The sequence below is a fragment of the Euleptes europaea genome, chromosome 1 (genome assembly GCF_029931775.1).
Source record: "Euleptes europaea isolate rEulEur1 chromosome 1, rEulEur1.hap1, whole genome shotgun sequence".
In the NCBI taxonomy this organism is placed as follows: domain Eukaryota; kingdom Metazoa; phylum Chordata; class Lepidosauria; order Squamata; family Sphaerodactylidae; genus Euleptes; species Euleptes europaea.
In genome coordinates this window covers 84,646,585-84,659,596 of record NC_079312.1, presented here as the reverse complement: position 1 = coordinate 84,659,596, position 13,012 = coordinate 84,646,585, and positions in this window count along the sequence as shown.

The following is a 13,012-nucleotide window of genomic DNA, read 5'->3' as shown; positions in this document are numbered from 1 at the left end:
TCCTTGTTTGGAGAGTGAGTACCATATACATATTTCGGAATGAATACCTTTATTCAATTCATTGCATATATCTATGTACCCTAATTATTTTTTTTCTTTCCTTTATTTCAAACAATACAATGACCCAATGGGGTTGGGCAACATAAATCACATTAATACCACCCTCTAGTTCCATCCTTGCACTGAAGCCCCTGCAGCCAAAAAACTTTCCACAGACGCATTGTATCGAAATCACCAGGAGCTGTCATTGGCTGAATCCAAAGATCTCTCAAAGGGGCCACCAACATGCAGTCAAAGAAGATATGACCTAAACTTTCAATTGCACCAGATCCACAGTGACACAATCTGGCCGAGTAAGCTACTCCTTGGAATCTACCCAGCAAAAGAGTAGATAAAACAGCATTTAACCTGGCCAGATACCCTAATTATTTTCTTCAAAATAAGGATGAGCCAAGAGATATAATTTTTCTGAACATGTTAATCAGGCATCTCTCTAGATTTTTGGGGAGGAGGGTTGCTGAAAAAAAATAATTAAAATATTTTCCTGGTGAGGAAATGTTGCCATTAATACAATGTTTAGTGTTTTTTAAAAAAGAAAAACTACAATTCATTCTCTTGGCTAGTCATAATTTAGCATTATTTTTCATAAATCTGTTGGTTAATGACTACATTTATAATACCAGCTTGAGCCAGCATTGCAACTCTGATGCCTACTTGACTGACATATTCAACTTCACATCAATCTGTTTACTTAATTAACTCCTGGAAAACAAGAAATGTGTTCTTATAATTATGGTCATAAGTGGATCATTCACAATGATGACCAAAATGGATTCAGCTCCTGCTGAACTTAGAAAGGTTACAATTTATAAGAAATAAAACTTAGAAAGGTTACAATTTATAAGAAATGTATTGTACATAAGTCCTATTCAAAAAGTAAACGACATTCCCAAGTGAATTGGTTGGGGGTTGCAAGGGGCAAGCTATTGAAAGTAGCAAACTTGACATTTGTAGAAAACAAGCAGAGTTAACTGGTGTGCTTAATGACAACTATCTTGGTGAAACCTTCTTTCCTGCTATAGCTAAACTTTATGTGATACTGTTACCCTCTTAAGCTATAAGATAGGATGATAAATAGGAATATAGATCTCACCATTAATGCAGGTTGAGATTGAAAGCTAAAACAGCCCTGGAAAGGTCCACACCTGTCATTTGTCATGATCCCTCCCCCTACCACACATGCATGATGGAGGTAGGATGAACCAGCTGGATGAAAGGAGGCGCCACCACATTATTCAGTGGTGAAGCTGGGGAACTGCTGTATGCCTTGCCTACCCTGCTAGCTCGTCTCAATCCTGGCTGGCCCAGCAGCCCTACGGGGGCAAGGAGACCATCCTGGCTGAGCATGGGAGGCTTACTGCACCATTAATTTACTCCAAATTATTAGTGTGGTCGAACTATGTGGCTTGGCTGTGCAGTCAGATTTCCCCCACGCACCTTGGCTAAATTAATCACTGTATTTACAACTGCCTGTCTGCACTTTCCCCCCCGGGAAGCGTCACATAATTCATGATGTCATGGGTGTGCGACAAGCTCCCCTTCCCCCCTTTTTAATTTTTTGCAAACTTCACCCCGGTGGCCTGCAGCCTGGGGACTGCATCTCCACTCAGACCCCCTGCTGTCCCTATAAAAATGTCCACAAGCACATACGAATTGGGACAAGAAGCGTGAGAAGCCGGGCAGAACTTGTATAGGAGGGAGACTGCAAGCCCAAGCAAGGAACTCTCTCCCGTTGCTGTCACCTTCGTTTGAAAACTGCAGTCCCACAGTCTTCCCTGCTCAGAGAGCTTGCATAACTGCTCTCCAAATTTCTCTGCAACTTTTTTTTAGTTCACTTTAGGCACAGTCGGGTGCCTGAGGATTTATTTTTTAAAAAAGCTACACTCAAAGGGACAAAAGACTGCTCAAAGCAGGAAATCATTCCCATCTTACCTTGAGGATATTGCACCGGGAGGAAAATGGGGATGGGGGGAGGGGGAGAGAAGAAACTGAAACAATCATTCTACTGCGGCCAGAACAAAAGCAACAAGTACAGCCTCCTCCGAAACAACAGAAACAAAAGAGACTGGCTGGAGAATGGGTCGCTTCTTTGCAGGCTTTAAACACCATGCTTGACATTCTGATCCCTTTTTTCAAAAGAAAAGGAACGATCCAACATCACTCCAAGTGCATTTATTTTTTTAAAAAAGGCTCAGAAAATGGCCACCAGAGGGAAAGGGGAGGGGACATGGGCTACACAGTGGGTGTGGACGGCAGAGGGGTGGGGAAATAAACAGTATCTTAAAGCTATCTGCACCTCAGGGGAAGCCGTCTGGGAAACAGAGAAAGGAAAAAGATCGCCTTATAAGCGTTTCTGGAAACCATGTGGATTAAGCGACAGTGAAACGGTTCCACCACCAAAGGAAGGGGGGAAGGTGTGATCATGAATCAATAAAACATCTCAACAAATGTTTAAACAGTGAGTGTGTTAGCCCTTTCAGTTGCCACCAGGTGAAGAGAGGTCAATATGTCTCAGTTGGCTGCGGCATCACTGTTGAGCTGGTTGGGCAGTTGAGAAGGATGTGGGCCGTGATGTCCTTATCTTCCCAGCCAGCCCACTGGCAATACCAATACCACTCCAGGCACTGTGATGGTTGGGCTTAAGAGAGGAGGGGTCTCAGGAGAAGCACCTCCCTGGCCCATTGACCCCCCTTGGGTTTTTCCAGTGGCTATAATGACCTAACTAGGAAAACCTGCAGTTTGTGAATGCTAGATGTATAACTCCTGGCAAAAAAAAAGTCATGACTGAGCTACTTTTATTTTTTGTCCTTCTGCTGAACAGACTGGAGAAGGGTACACTTCCAGGTATGTGGTTCCCCATCCTCTGTCCAGAGAGGCAGCCCCCATGAATCATATTTCCCTATTTAGAGTTATAAGAATGTGGCCTAATCAGACTAATTGCATTGAGATATTGGTGTCAAGCAGCAAAGGTTGCACAGATCAGCTGGGCTGAAAGAAAACATTTGGATGCAAGCCTGGTGCTGTCAGGAGTGTTTGTAGTTCACTCCCAAGACAGCATGTCTGGGATCTAGAGCAGCCTACTCTCTGATCCATTTGATTTGTCTTTAGGAAGTGCTAGTGAAACCAAAGCTTGGTTTTCTTGAGCATCCTTAACATTGTAGCTTGGCTTTGCTTTAGCCTTAATCCCTTGTTGTTGACTTTAGGCAGGCTACTTCGAGACCTAGACTAATAGAGGCAAATATATCTTTGCAGTTGTGCTATGTTTATTTATTTAGGGAACTGGTATGGTGCTTCTCCAGAATCTGCTTGAGCTGGCTCACAACTAAAATACCTCTCATGACACTGCTTCTTGTGAAGCTGTTTTGTTATGACACTCTCCTCCAGAGTATAATTGTTATTACAAAACAAAAATATATAGAAAGACCTACTACCTGATCCTTTTAACTGGATATTCTGGGGCTTAAGCCTGGTACCTTCATGCATACCAAGCAGCTGTTCTGCTATGGAACCACAGCCTCTCATCTAAATGGCTTCTCAAGAGGTTAATTATGTGAGAGAGAGAAAGAAAGAAAGAAAGAAAGAAAGAAAGAAAGAAAGAAAGAAAGAAAGAAAGAAAGAAAGAAAGAAAGAAAGAAAGAAAGAAAGAAAGAAAGAAAGAAAGAAAGAAAGAAAGAAAGAATTAGCATGGGCCCTAGGGTTGCCAACATCCAGGTGGGCCCGGGAGAGCTCCCAAAATTACAAATGATCTCCAGATAACAAAGATCAGTTCCCCTGGATAAAATGGCTGCTTCCGAGGGTGGACTCTATGGCACTGAACCCCACTGAGGTCCTCCCTCCCCAAACCCTCCCCTCCCCAGGCTCAGCCCCAAATCTCCAGAAATTTCCCAACTTGGAATTGGCAATCCTAGCAGGCCCATCTTCTCAGGAGTCACCATTGTGTTCCACTGCTGCAACACAGGAAGAATGATGGCAACAGTGGTCAATTATGCAGCAGTTTCCAACCTAATTTACTGATGATAATTTACTAACATATATTATGTTTGCGTGTGTGTGGTTTTACATATACGTAAAACCACAGAGTTTCCAGCAACACCTAGAGCTGCCCTACATCACTTCCTGGTTTTCCCCAGAAGTAATGCCACAGCACATATGATGCCAGGCCCTTCTGTTCCTACCCCAGAAGCTCCTGTAAATTACCTATTCTTGACTTGCAAGCAAAAAGGAACATCACAAAACTAACTGTTTGTAATGCATTCGATGGGTTTTATTTTCATGTTTGGCGGACCTGTCCAAATTTACAACTATATTGGAGGAATATCCATCATGAACTTCAAAAAATGTTCAAATTAAAATTCACTCTAGATCCAAAGAACATGTTGTTGGGCATTACTCCACCAGAACTACCTGTGTAATCTAAAGATCTGTTCAAGTACGCCACAACTGCAGTGAGAACTGTTTTAGCAAGGAAATGGAAAGAGGCATTGCTTCCAAACATAGAATAATGGAAATAAAAACTTTTGAAATATGCAACTATTGCCAAAATGACCAACTTGGTAAATAATGATCAGAATTACAAGTTATTTCATGAAAAATAGAATCTATTTTATCAATATGTTAAGGTTTAAAAATAAGAATGAGTGGTAGAAAATTAGATAGTAGCTGGCCATAATGATTATTAGGTCATGACATTTTTATTAACTATATTTACAAGCTGGGAAAGTTATTTGGATTCTATAACCATGCAAATATGTATTATAATATAATCAGCTTTATTTTTAATTTGTATTGATAAACATTTTCCTTCCCTTTTTCCTTACTTTTGTACCTCCCCCCCATGAAATAATAAAATAATAATAATTTAAAAACTAACTCTTTACTGATAGTGGTGCCATTATTAATACTCCAGTGAAGTCCTCATATGTCATTCATCTGTAAGAAATTGTGATATGGTGAACACATTTCCATTCGAAACTATTGATCATGATATCCTTCTTAAGAGTGTCCATTCAGAAATTCCTGAGATGAAAATATACACAAAAGTTACTGCTTTCGGTCAATACCATGATTTTCTGGAACAGTAGCACAAATCAGGGATTCTTAGACATTATGAAAAGCAGCCCCCCCAAAATCTGTACAGGGGCTTTGTGTTCAGGTGCTTACCATCAGTCTTCTTGTTTTTCTTTGATTCTCTGAATTTCCCAGGCAGTGGCATTCTCCCTTCCAATCACATCCTTGCAAGAGATCAGGAGGTGAGTGCTCTCAGCCAGTCCAAGAGAAGGAATTTCTGTGGAAGAATCTGTGTAGAGCTGTGAGAGCCAAGACTACTGCACATACAGCTCCTAATTTATGTGATTAAGTTCCCACTGAGGGTTCTTTAGCATCAGGAAAAAGGCTGCGGGAAAGGAAGAACCACCCATGCCACCCCTTGTCAGAAAAATCAGCTTCTATGGCTTTTAAACAATGTTCTGCTTAGGTCATCCAGAGATTTGGCCTTAATTGTCACAAATATCAGATGACACTCAGTTCTATCTCACACTTCCAACAGATCCCAGAGAGGCTGCGGAACTGTAAACTGATGCCTGCAGGCAGTTTTGGGATTGATGAGAACTAATAACTGAAAGTTAATCTTAACAAAATGGGTACTACTGGGAGGAAGAAGGATTGCCTTCACCATCTGACCTAGATGGGTGACTGCCTCAGAAAAGGTCTTCTCAGATGTGGAACCAAAATTATGGAATTATTTTCCTAGAGAGATTCATGTCAACTGTGATTATTATCTTCCACCAGCAGGTCAAGAACTTGTTTCATTTGGTGTTCCCTCATTGATCCTCCTTCCTCTGTGTGTGTGTGTGTGTGTTTTAACTGGTTTTCTGATAAGTATTTTTTTAAGTTTAATGTTCTTGATTGTTCTCTACCTTGGAAACCCTACGTTGGGTGGAAAAGCGGGATTAAAATGTTCTAAATTATTAAATATAAATAAATAAATAAACAATCTGCCCCAGTATATATGGTGACTCCATCCTCTTAAAGTGCAAAAATCTACAAATTGAACTTTTCAGCTCCTGAGCTTGGGATATTGACCACTATAATTGGCTTTACATGGAGCTGTCTTTGAAGATAACTTAGAAGCTACACCTACTACTGCAAAATGTTGGTCTCGCATATCTGAGAATGTGAGGAGGAGAAAGCAGATAGAACCAATTTTTACAACATTTGCACTGGCTGCCATTTAGTTCTGTGTCTAGTACCAAGATCTTTGATCTTTAAAGTCTTTTAAAGCCTTGGCCTTACTTAAGAGAACACCTTCCCTACTAATACCTATCTGCTAGTTGCAATCCCGTTTGCAAAACGTAGACCAGAGTTCTTTATGTGATATTGGTGAGATCAATAGCTGGGCTAGCCACTTCTTTTACAGACAATGGTGTTTTTGATACATTTAGAAAACATTCACACCAAGACATAGGATGAAGGCAGAACTCACTGGTTAGATTGTTAGCAAGACTAGAAAGAGAGTTTAACCTAAGAATCAGATAAGAAAAGCATGCTTGCTACTTTTATCAGTCGAAATACCAATTAAGCTGTCTGCCAGCAATTCAGTCTGTTTAAGTAAACAGCTTCTCCCAGTTTTAAAATGGAGGTTACATGCCAAAGAGGTTTAGCATGGTCAAACAAACACGGAGAACATAAAAAGCATTACAAGTCACTGTTAAGCACTGTGGGCACTCCATGTCCAACATGTGCACTCTGTAAAATGTGACTTGGCTAATGCTTTCTTTGCTTAATAATGTTTTGTATCTTCTGTTTGGATGGAAGTCTTTTTTGTTCATCACCTGATTTTCTACTTGTTGTGAATTCATGTATTAGGGTCATCCCTGAAATAGATAAAACCAGCGGCACTTGGGTTATCAAAATACCAAAGCAACTTGTACATTTTCCTAATTTTGAAATTAATAAAAACACATCATAATGTGTAGCATTCTGATCTCTCATTTGCCTTACTGCACATTTGAATAATAGAGAAATAATTAATGGAGGCAAATGCTTGTAGGTAAAGAGAAAAGGTCATGTCTGGAATGAAGCAATGCTATTAAAATTCATTTATGCCTCATGTCTGTACAGAAAGCTGTACAATGTTATTTTAAAATTTAAATTTGTCATTATAACTACATTTTACTCTCTATAAAAGAAATTCATACAATGATTATCCAGCTAGAAAGTAAAATGAGTTTTTAAAATGAAATTATTTCATCAGGAATACACTAGTGCTTGATATAAAGCACCTATGCAGAATTCATTCTGGCTAACAGGCCCAATAATTTCTGGATAACTTCTTTCTTAACATTCTTGTTGGCTATGACAGTGGTACAAACATATTGCTGATGCTTCTCAAGACTTTCTCTCTGCTGGTACTAAAGATGGTGATTCTGACACTTGAAAAAGAAGGTGGGCTTTTATAGGGTGAACAGGGTCAAAGACACACAAAACCGAAGCAAGGATATTTATTTGTTTGTTTAAAACATTGCTATGCCACCTTTCCACCTAAATAGGGTCCCCAAAGTGGTGAACATCAAACATTTAAACATTTAAAATAAAGTGTATATAGGGTCCTAGTTACTAGTCAGTAGCCATATATTTTTTGAATAAATCTTATTTCAGAGTGTCCTGTAACTGATAAAGAAATAAAAGGTTCTAGATCAAATCAAGCCTGAACCCTACCTAGAAGCTAAAATGACTAAACTGAGGCTATAATAATTTGGTCACATTATGAGAAGACAAGAGTCACTGGAAAAGACAATAACGCTGGGAAAATTTGAAGGCAGCAGGAAAAGAGGAAGATCCAACATGAGATGGATTGACTCTATAATGGAAGCCACAGCCCTTGGTTTGCAAGTCCGGAGCAAGCTGTTAACAATAGGACGTTTTGGAGGACATTGATTCCTAGGGTTGCCATGAGTTGGAAGTGACTTTATGGCATTTAACACACACACACTAGTGTTTTGCCAGATAAAGGAAATTGGAAATGCTTCCAAAATTCTCATTGTTTGACTTTCTCTCTGGATTTTGAATGATCAGGTCTTGTATCTATACCCGTGGATTGGAAAGTCACACATTTTTAATTCCACATTTTATACTGAGTATTGTGCTTCTACAAGTTGCTGCAGTAAAGTAGAGGATGTGAAATTATGCATTTGACGTGAACGAACTGAAAACTATGGCAAATTCAGCATGATCCAATTCCATAATTACTTTTAGAAATTGTCCAATTTAAGTCAGAATTCAGGAAGAGTGGAATTCAGGGAAGAGAGAAATTTGAGTAAAGGCATGAAGCATAAGCCTGATGTTACCTAAGGAAAGCAAGGAGCTTACTTCCAAAGATTCTCCATTCTGGTGGTGGTGGAAAGTGCCATCAAGTCGCAGCCAGCTTATGGCAACCCCGTAGGGTTTTTAAGGCACGAGACATTCAGAGATGGTTTGCCACTGCCTGCCTCTGTGTATACACCCTGAAATTCCTTGGTGGTCTCCTATCCAAGTACTAACCAGCACTGACCCAGCTTAGCTTTTGAGATCTGACAAGATTGGGGTAGACATTCCAGAAAAGCTCAAAATCTTTTTCTTAAGGGTGCCTTCTCTTCATGAGATCCACTTGGTCACTACAAGATCTTCCACTTTCTGTGTGGCAACAGTATGTGGAATAACCTGCTAGAGGAGGTGCACAAGGCATGTTCTCGATGAACATTTAGAAAGTTATACAAGTGTTTTATCCCACTATGCTTTTGAGAGCTAGTTGGTATTTGCAACTCTTAGCTTTATTTTGTGCTGTGGTGTTGAATTTTAAGGAAGGTTAATGGCCTGTGTGGTAGTTTTTAATGACTGGGCCTGTATTTTTTATTTTATTGTATTTTTTCCTTGTGCCTCCTGGGTCCATCTGTCTGTGTAGGATCAGTATCATTAACCATTATCTCTGTATCTCCTCCATTTTGCTGCACACCTCAGCCAGATGCTTGCAAAAGTTGAGTTAGAAGTTTGAGAGATTTATGTGATTTAAAAGATGTTAAAAGCAGTAAATTTTTCTTGGATGTGCTAAAGCATTTCCCTCACCTTGTGAAGGCTGGGCTTGTCAAAACTGACCTGTGAAAATATGAGAAACATCTTGAAAGGCTACAGGGGAGTGCAGCTTCTGGGGGCCTGCTCAGCATTTTGTTTTCTTTAAAGTTTTATTAGTGCATCTTTGCTGTAGGCTACCTCACACATTTAACAGAGTGCAGGATGCAAAATATTGTCGAAGGCTTTCAGATGCCTGAAAGATGCCTGCCACAGTTGCTGGCGAAACATCAGGAAAGAAAATTCCAAGACCACAGTTACACAGCCCGGATAACCTACAAGAACCAATGCAGGATGCAAATTTGAAAGTGATGAATGGATGATTCAAATCCACTTAACCAGCTGTAGGATTTTTTAAACATTTCTGAAAGCTCACCACAAATTTCATGTCCCTTCTTAGCAACCAAGAGGAGGAGGAGGAGGAGGAGGAGAAGAGGAGTTGGTTTTTATATGCTAACTTTCTCTACCACTTAAGGAAGAATCAAGCTGGCTTACAATCACCTTCCCCTCCCCTCCCCACAACAGACACCCTGTGAGATAAGTGGGAGTGAAAGAGCTCTATGACTAGCCCAAGGTCACCCAGCTAGTTTCATGTGTAGGAGTGGGGAAACAAATCCAGTCCACCAGATTAGCATCTGCCACTCATATGGAGGAGTGGGGAATCCAACCCGGTTCTCCAGATCAGAGTCCACCACTCCAAACCACCACTCTTAACCACCACACCGGCAATACATTGATGTGACTTCACATTTTCTATGGGAATAAATAGTTTGCCCTACCCAGGGATGCTCTATCACCCCTCTGTTTAGTTAACAAATCATTAGCCAGTTGCAAGCAGGTCTCCCTAATAGTGGTGTGCACCATTTTTTCCGGTATATTTTGGGTTTGGGTTTAATGAACTCGGAATTTTTTTAAAAAATCCAAAAAAAGCTGAATCCCCATATCAGTTTTTTCAGATAATCAACAATTTTCAGTTCTATTAAACCCAAATATGAAAAATTTCAGCCACCTCTGAACTCCCACATGGGTTCAGCCAAGCCCAGCCTTCAGCTCCGTGCCACCTCCAAACTCCATGTGGACTTGCTTGGCCACAGTGGTTAACTGGCTAAAAGTGAACAAATTGAAACTAAACCCTGAAAAAGACAGAGATAATGCTGGTCGGGAACGCAGAGGCCTTGAAAGATATTGTTCTCTCCACTTTCGATGGAGTTCAGCTGACCCTTGCTGACTCAGTTGAAAGCCTTGGGGTCATACTGGATCCAGCTTTATTACTGGAGAAGCAAGTTAATGCAGCTGCAAAAAAAGGCTGTCTTCTGACTCTAGCCTGCAAGATTGATAGGCCTGACCTGAACATCTGGATCCATGCCACAGTAATATTGAGACTAGGGCTGTTGAATTAAAGAAATTCGGTATAGTTCGGATTCGGCTGAATTCGGCCCGTTTAGATTCGGCATATGCCGAAGTCCGAACTCCCCCAATTCGGGTCCGTGCAATTCGGCGGGAATTCAAAGTTCGGGAAAATGATTCGGCAGAATAAAGCCATTAAAAACACAACCGTGCCTTTCCGCGGCTCTGCGGGGGGCATTTTTGGGGGTAGAGGTCCCAAACTTTCAGCAGAGCTTCAAAGGACGTTTCTTGAAAGACCCCCCAAGTTTTGTAAAGATTGGGTCGGGGGGGCTGAGATATGGGCCCCGAAAGGGGTCCCCCCCACCCTTAATGTGCATGTCTGAGCAGAGCTTGCCGCCCACGCACAAAGCTCCCAGCCCCGACAAACAGCTGAGAAGTTTGCAAAGCATTGCAACACGACTGCAAAACAACACAACCTTGTAAGCAACACCTTTGCAACTGTGCAAAGCAACACCTGACACCTGGGAGTTTGCAAACCATGGAAAGGGACAGAGGCAGCGAGCTATGCATAATGAGCAGGAGGGGTGGAATTTCCCCTTTTGCATGGGACTCCAAATGCATTCTTTAAGTCACCATTTGAAAACCAGTTTTGAGCAAGCATCCAAATAGACCTAACCGCTCTTATGAATGAGGGAAAACCTGAAGACACACAACTGAAACCCCCCCTCAAACCAGGGAGAGAGAGACTTGAGGGGGAACACACACCCCAGGCAGAACCGGCAAAAGCCCCCTTTGGCTTCCCCCCCACCCACAGAAACTGCTCCCTCCCCACACACACACAGACTCTGCTTCCCCCCCACACACACACACACAGGAGAAAAATTGTAGATTAAAGCCCCCAAAGGGGTCTTAGTGTGGCTGTCTTCTGTTCCAGCAGGAGGGGCTGGGGAGGACTTGTAATCCAAGACGATTCCAATTAGGCACGGAACGTTTTGCTCTGGAGATGCACACAGGATCAGCTGATCCATTTATCCCAATAGGGAAAAGGGGAAAGGGGAAAGCCCATATCTCGGGACCCCCTGACCCAATATTTACAAAACTTGGGTGGTCTCTTAAGAAGGCTTGGCTGAAGCTCTGCTCAAAGTTTGGGATCTGCACCCCCAAAAATGCGCCCCCTGCAGCCACGGAAAGAGAAAAGGGGGGAGCCGATATTTCTGCCCCCACTGAACCCATCTTTACAAAACTTGGGGGGTATCTTAAGAAGGATTGTCTGAAGCTATGCTGAAAGTCTGGGGGCTGTATCCCCAAACAAGTGCCCCCTGCAGCCACGTAAATGGAAAAGGGGGGAAGGGAAAAGGGGTGGAGCCCATATCTCGAGACCCCCTGACCCAATGTTTACAAAACTTGGGGGGTATCTTAAGAAGGCTCATCTGAAGCTCCACTGAAAGTTTGGGGTCTGTACCCCCAAAAATGCGTCCCCTGCAGCCATGGAAAGAAAAAAGGGGGGAGCCCATATCTTGGGACCCCCTGACCCAATGTTTACAAAACTTGGGTGGTCTCTTAAGAAGATTTGTCTGAATCTCTGCTGAAAGTTTGGGGTCTGTACCCCAAAAAATACACCCCCTGCAGCCACAGAAAGGAGCGAATGTGCACAAGCACCTCCCCACACACACACAAGGATTTCCCTCTCTCTCTCTCTCTCTCTCCCCGGCCGGGCCGCACATCAGCTGATTCCTCCAGTACTCAATCCTGACTGATTGGCCAGAAGAAGACCCAGCTTGGCCACCGATTGGCCGGGGAAGGAGAATGCTGCTTACTGACGGTTATGCTGCTTACTGACGCCCGAATTGGCCGGATTTATTCGTGAACTCCCGAACTCGCTGAATTCGGCTCCCCCAGTTGCCCGCCATTTTTTAGTTCGGTTCGTCCCGAACTAAAAACCACCGAATCAGGGGAAATTCGGCTGTTTTTCAGTTCAGGCCGAACCGAATCAACAGCCCTAATTGAGACTAGACTACTCTACATTGTCTCCCCTCAAAATCAACATGGGAACTCCAACTGGTCCAGATTGCCATGGCTCAACTATTTTGTGGGCAGTCCATTGGTTGCCCATTTGTTACCGAGCTCAGTTTAAAGTATTGGCTATCACATACAAAGCCCTTCATGGTCTTGACCCCTCTTATTTACGGGATCATCTCTCTCCCTATGTTCCACCATGGCAATTCTGCTCAGGTTATCAGGGGCTTCTGCAGGTGCCGACCTGCAAATGGGCAAAATCAACAACTGCCCATACATGTGCATTCTCTATTGCGGCTCCTGCCTTGTGGAATGGCCAGCTTGAGGAGGTCAGGAAAGCTTCCACTATCCTGGCCTTCCACAAACTGCAAAATTGAACTATTCAAGAGGGCTTTTCTGTACAGGTAATTAGGCTGCACAATACAAAATGGTTCACAAACTTATTTGGATAAATGATTGGGACTTGTGGTCTATATTGCTGTGTATA